This window comes from Capsicum annuum, chromosome 2, assembly GCF_002878395.1.
Source record: "Capsicum annuum cultivar UCD-10X-F1 chromosome 2, UCD10Xv1.1, whole genome shotgun sequence".
Classification (NCBI taxonomy): domain Eukaryota; kingdom Viridiplantae; phylum Streptophyta; class Magnoliopsida; order Solanales; family Solanaceae; genus Capsicum; species Capsicum annuum.
The window spans coordinates 40,643,290-40,650,078 of NC_061112.1; positions in this window are offsets into that span (position 1 = coordinate 40,643,290).

The window sequence follows — 6,789 nt, forward strand, 5'->3', positions numbered from 1 at the left end:
AATTATGAGGTCACATAGGTTATATTGCTATCTGCTTACTTGTCTGAGTAGTGTAACTTTTATGTATGCATGGTTGTCTGTTGCTAATTTAATGTCATACCTTGATTTCTTTGGGTCACATTGTTATGCATCATGTTTACACACCTTTAGTTTTGAATTAATAAAACAAGAGGGGGTAGTAATTTTGAGCTTAAAGTTTTGATTTGCTGCCTTAGATAGCTAAGAGTTATCCTAGTTAAGCGTCATTATTTTTTAATTTTATTGTGTTTCCTGAAGACATACAAACATTCTAAGTTGATGGTGTTGATGTGCTATGGGTTTATAGAACTTTCGACGGTTAAAACGATGAAAATAGGCAAGTTAATTAGGTTGTTTTGTTAGATATGATGTGTTTTTGTTATTTTTTTAGGACTCGGGTTTTTGGACTATTTTGAAATAGAGAAATGAAATTTGAAATTTGAAGTTTTATAACTTGGAGATCCAGAGACATAAAAGTGCAGGAAAAAGACTATGTCACCTACGGAGGGGAACCTACGGTTCATAGGTGCAAGAGAGGCAAAGTTTAGAGAGTTCAGGAGAAGCAAGAGAAAGTTGGCCACCTACGTGGACCACCTAAGGACCGTAAGTGCCACTTATAGATCGTAGGTGGCCACAGATATTGATTTTCCTTCTTCATTTTGGAGTTATTTCCTAGGGTTCCCTTGTAACATATATATACTCTTTTGATGTATTTAGTTAGTTGACACACTCTATATACTTACAAATATATATTTGATTCCAATATTAAATTTTTATCTTGGGATTACTTTGTCCTTGATTTTTGTTGATAATTCATTTACAAACATTGGGTTTTATTCATTGATTGTTGTGATATTGTTTGAATGTCTTTAGTTATGAATTCTTTTGTTAGTTTCACAACAATGAGAGGCTAAAGACCTTAGCTAAGTTTGTGGGAACCCTGAAAGTTTGACAAAGTAGAGGAAGTGCTAAGTTATTATAAACCAGTATTCTTGCATGTATTATAGTTACCTTCAGTTTAATAGATTTCTTAGCGGTTGCAAATGTTAAGATCCAGACTAGTACATCACTAAATACTTCAAAAAAAAGAGTAGTAATTAGGAAAAGATAATCCCAACAGTAATTTCAAGATTTACTATAGATCTAGAATAATAAGTCAATCTATGTAAGACAGTTATATATCATCTAATAACTTAAAACTCAAAACGTGTAGTTAACTAAGATCTAGGATAAAGGTTAGTAATGTAACATCTTGAGACTCAAAAGTTAAAGGGTAAAATTTGTCAATGAGTTCACAAGACAGTTGATGGTACATAACTTATCATATTCTATATCCAAGATATAGGATTGGTTCAAAAAAGCATGATAAACCTAGTGAGTTGAGAATCTAGAGGGAATACAGTGCTAGTGTTCGTCTCTGACTTATTACAACCAAAATTGAGTTCTTTTACTTGTTGATATTACTAATATAAACCCCCTATTTACTTTCCTCAGTACCCGTTAGTTCAAGCAAACGAGAGATATAATTCCATGTATTCCCTTGGGTTCAACCCTAACCTTAGTTGGGTTACATTACCTGGCAACGACCATTTTATCTTTGATTCAAAGTGTAAGTTGGGTGTTGATTAGAAACTCGATCTTCTACTAAAATCAAAACCTTCAAGTTTGATAATGTCCTAGAGTTTGTTAATATTTAAACAAGAAATCTTTTACCGTCCAAAGGCATCATTCATAAGAAAACATGTCCGTAAACACCACAACAAAATAGTTTTATAGAGATAAAACACAAGCATTTACTTAAAACAAAAAAAGCACTATTGTATCAATCCAAATGACCCTTTTAATACTAGGGGAATTACATCTTCTTTACCATTTGTCTGGTTAATAGGTTACCCACTACAATTCTGAAAAACAAATATACTTATGATATACTCTACCAAAAGTAACCAACATATAGTCAACAAGCGAAGTGGTCGTGAGTGACAACTACACTAATGTTTTGGTTGGAGAATCATCAAACCCAAACCATTACCCAACCATTAAGTCAATATTAACATGAGGTTTTCATAAAAATCAACTAAATGATAATGAATCAAAAACTAATCATTATTAATGCAAAAATCAAACAAACTGCCTATTAAAATCTCTATGCTATAAACTCATCATACAAGAACTTCTACAATAAAAAAATATATCTAAAAGAAATATCCAAAATAAAGAAAGTTAAAGAGTGTTTCACTGCCCCAAAGAACGACATGAACTAATATGATGATCCATGGCATCTTGGAGATGGAGTATTCACCCTTGGAGTAGGATCAACTATCAAACACTAGAGATGAGGTTGTATCTGAGCCTCTGAAATACTTTTTCAACTCAACAAAAGAAAGTACATAATTGTATCAGTACAATCCACTATGTACAGATAGGTATCATTATTCAACTCAATTTGATAGAATGTATAAAACATAAATAAAATAACAAGTAGACAAGCATCAACACATAGCAAGCATTTAACGAATCAATAAATACATTAATGATGGGCCAAATAATACTTCCAAATGAGTCATGTAACCATTAAGAGTATCAACCATACCGTAAACAACCATAAAATCAATAATAATACCATATGTAATTACTTTATCCTTCTCAACCTCACAATTAGAACCCCATTAGCTCGTTATCAGCATATTAAACCACACAATCTCTTAAAATTAACACTAATCTATACGTATATGCTAAGGGACTTATTTCTACCTAACTAATCATGGCTTGCATAGGACAATCTAAGTCCATGTATTGTATCGGCAGAGTACCTGATCCTCCATAAATAAGTAGTATCAATATCCATTTCTATATTGGCATAGTACTCGATCCTCCATAACCATATTATATACATTTTATCAAATTCACACTATCTCTGAGGATACAATACGATGTACGAATTTTGTATACCTTTGTTTTCCCATAAGTCTCAACACACACAAGGATAAATTTAATCCAAGAGCTACATCTCACATTTTCCTAGGATATCCCTTTGACATAGAGGGATAAAAAGTTCTAGACATAAAGACAAAGAATTTACATGTTTCAAGAAATGTATTGTTTCATGAGCATATTTTCCCTTTTCATATATCACCTACTTATTTTGCTTTTTCTTTTATTTTGAAATTAATCAATTCCATCTTGATATTGTGAGTGATCTGAACACTGTCACACACCATAAAAATACTTCTCAACTAAATGTAAGAGGAACTATTGGTCATATTTCCCTTGAATTTAAACACAATAATGAGGAATCATCACTACCGAATTTTTCCTACCAGGAACTTCCACCTCAATCTATTAGTATCAATCTTTCTTAGAAAATATGTTTTATAGAAAACATCATCTCACAGACTATAGTTGTTCAATCACCACTTTCTCCTAGATGGTAATTTACGCCAGATACTTATCCTACTTACTTAAAAGAATGTCACTATAAACTACTTAACCTAAAATCTACTTTAACTCTAGGTCTATCCTTGTCTGCATATTCACCCTTCCATAATATTGACTTTAAAGACATTTATACTTTCTCATCTTATCTTATTAGGATTGTCAACAAGTAATGTGAAGCATCTTACTTGATAGTGAGCCTTTTTCTTATAAAGAGGAAGTATTGAATACATTTTGGCAAACTGCAATGACACAAGTATGTGACGCATTGCATGGAAGTCAAACATAAGATCTTGTCCCATTACCTTCTACAAGAAAGCCATACATTGTAGGTTTGTATATAACATCAAGCACAAGGAATATGAAAGTGTAGAAAGGTACAAAATCTAGGTTTTTTGTCAAATTTTTTACTCAGTAATAGGATGTAGAGTACACTGAGACATTCTCTCCAATGGTTAAGAATACCACTGTCAGAATTTTGCTTAGTTTAGAAATGAAAATAAACTGGCCCTTATCCTAGTTAGATGTTAATAATACTTTTTGCATAGTGATATAAAAGAAGATAAGTAAATGGAGATCCCACCTTGTTTTGATAGAACTCAAGAGAAGCCAGTATGTAAGTTAAAAAGGTCACTCTATGATTTAAAGTAAGCATGTGGGAAATTATATGATAATTTAACTGAATCTTTGCATTCCAAAGGTTCCACAGTCTCAGCAAGTGACTATTATATATTTTACATGAAAACTAACAACTCCATGATTTTCTTGTTGTATCGGTTAGTGATATAATCCTCACATACAATGATATGAAGTAAATTCAATAACTAAAATAATTTCTCCATCGTCAATTCAAAATCAAGGCCTTAGAAAAAACTTTATTACTTTTTGGGATTGGAAATTCATTATGATGCCAATGGAGTTTTAGAGTCACAAAGGAAGCACACAAATAATCTTATCAAGTAATTTGACTGCATGAATTACACTACAGTCTCTACTCCACTTGTACCTCTTGAAAGACTTTATGTTGTAGATAGGAAGCTACTATTAGATAAAACTTCCTATGGAAAACTGATTTTAAAAGATGTTGGATATTGCATATAGTGTGAAACATCTCAACCAATTTATGTAGGCCCCAAGAGAATCACATATTATTATTTTAATACATGTGTTGTGGTATCTCAAATCAAACCTTTTTTGGGTCTCTTCTTATTTAACAAACCAAGTTGAACTATTACTGCTCATTGTGATTCAGACTAGGATATTTGTCCTAAATCAAAGAGGTCTGTGTGTCACACTCCAAGGCTATACCCTCCACGTGATCCAATATTTAGAACTATGAATGATCTTAAGAAGACCCTTAGCATAGCAAACTTCTCATAAACTTTATTTTTTCAAACCTCACAGACAGCTAACTAGACTTAAACTTCTAAAAGCAAGATATAAATACTTGGTCTAAATATCCGATAAAAAAATTATTTTATAAGACAACCTGAAAGTTTAAAAATAACATGTCTAATGAAGCTTCTAAACATGACTGACTAAGTCAATCAGGATAAGCTCCCAGGATAAATCTATTAAAACTAACTAGGTAAGACTATGAAGAAAACATAACCAAGTCCTCTAGATGTATAGAGGATTCACTACAAACTGATACTGAGGAGTCTAGTAAAAGGTTTGGTTGTGATCCTAAATTTGTATGCCAGGATCTACATCATAAAATGATATAGCGCAAAAAGATTGGTCAATTCTTGAAATGTACATTGGTATATTAAAACAGTACCATGAGCTAACTGAAAACTAAAATAGACTAAATATTTGAATTAAATCATAACTGATAACATGAGTAAGGAGGTATAGAACAAAAGACTTACTAATCTTTTCTTCAAAGTTGTCGGGACTAAAGTAGTACAATGAATGAGTTATTTAAAATATTAAAACATATAAAGAATTAAATTGTAAACTTCACGGACTACAAACCCAAAGGTAATTAATTAAATAGCTATAATAAAATCACTTTAGTACAATCATCATAATTAATAAGTAACTTGAATAAATATGAAGACTTTCTAATTTTGGGGAGCTTCTCTTAATCGATATAAACCATGTGAGCAACATAGAGTCCAATGTCTTGTGCATATTGAGAAGAGACATCCTACACTATGCCAGGGTGTAAGAAGAAACATAAATTGTGAGCTAAATCTTTTCCCAAAGGCAAAATCTATGGTGATGACGTAGTTGTTGGAAAAATGACCTCGGACTCATACCTAACTTGGTGCTTAATAATCCTACAATAATATTATAGTTGCTCATAATATAGTTTTTAAAATATTTTCTAAGAATCATGATAGCCTCTAAAATATTGTATCAAGAACAAATATTCCTCGAACAACCTTAAAGCTAAATCATTATAACTTGCTTTTACTTTTTGAGATACAAAAAATTCTTTTAATTGTCAAGCCATGCCATTACGCATAAGAATCTTATCAACATTTTATGAACTTTCTACCTTTGAACATACTTTATAATAAGACTATAGATGAATCTATTAAAGAATGAACTAAACCTTCAAGTCATGGGATTTATGTGAAAACTAAATCTTGGATATAGGTATTAAAGTTAAAGTAAAAAATGTCCTTCACTAGAGAAATAATTTGTAATACTCAAGGCATATCAAAGAAAATTGCAACAAGATTTATGAACAATACCTTATAATATTTAAATCTTAAAACCTAGCTTGAAATTAAGAATTAACATGGAATAATGACTTAATTGTGGGAGATAATGGAGTTCCCCATGAAAAGTTTTGCTCTTATGTATCTCGTAGATGAATGATAAGAAGGAATTATTTGGATTTTGAGCCCTAGCTTGATTTCTCTTCGAACTTGAAGGTTGAGAGCTTGATAGAGCAAAAGAGGATTTTGATTTGAAAGTATAACGGTTTCTGACGTTTTGAGTTGTATTTTATAAAGGATAGACAGTTTTTAAAATAGAAAGGATCATTTTACCCCTAATAAAAAATGAAAAATTAAAAATATAACATTGTGGGAGGGATGTGCGCCATACCCTTCATCTTACAACACCAACTTGTGCGTTGCACACTCTATCACATGCACATGATAATGAGCTCCTCAACGGAGTTCCGTGGTGCAGGTATTATATTAGGGCTACTCGATTGCATCACATGACCAATCATTTCATCTGATGCTCACTTTTAAGTATCATAAGGCATTCCAAATGATTTAGCTTGGTTCAAGGGACTTAAGGCTTGATTTTCTGAGCTTAAACTAGTCTCGGAGTACTTTGCTCATGGAAAAATTTTGGGGAATTACACTGTAT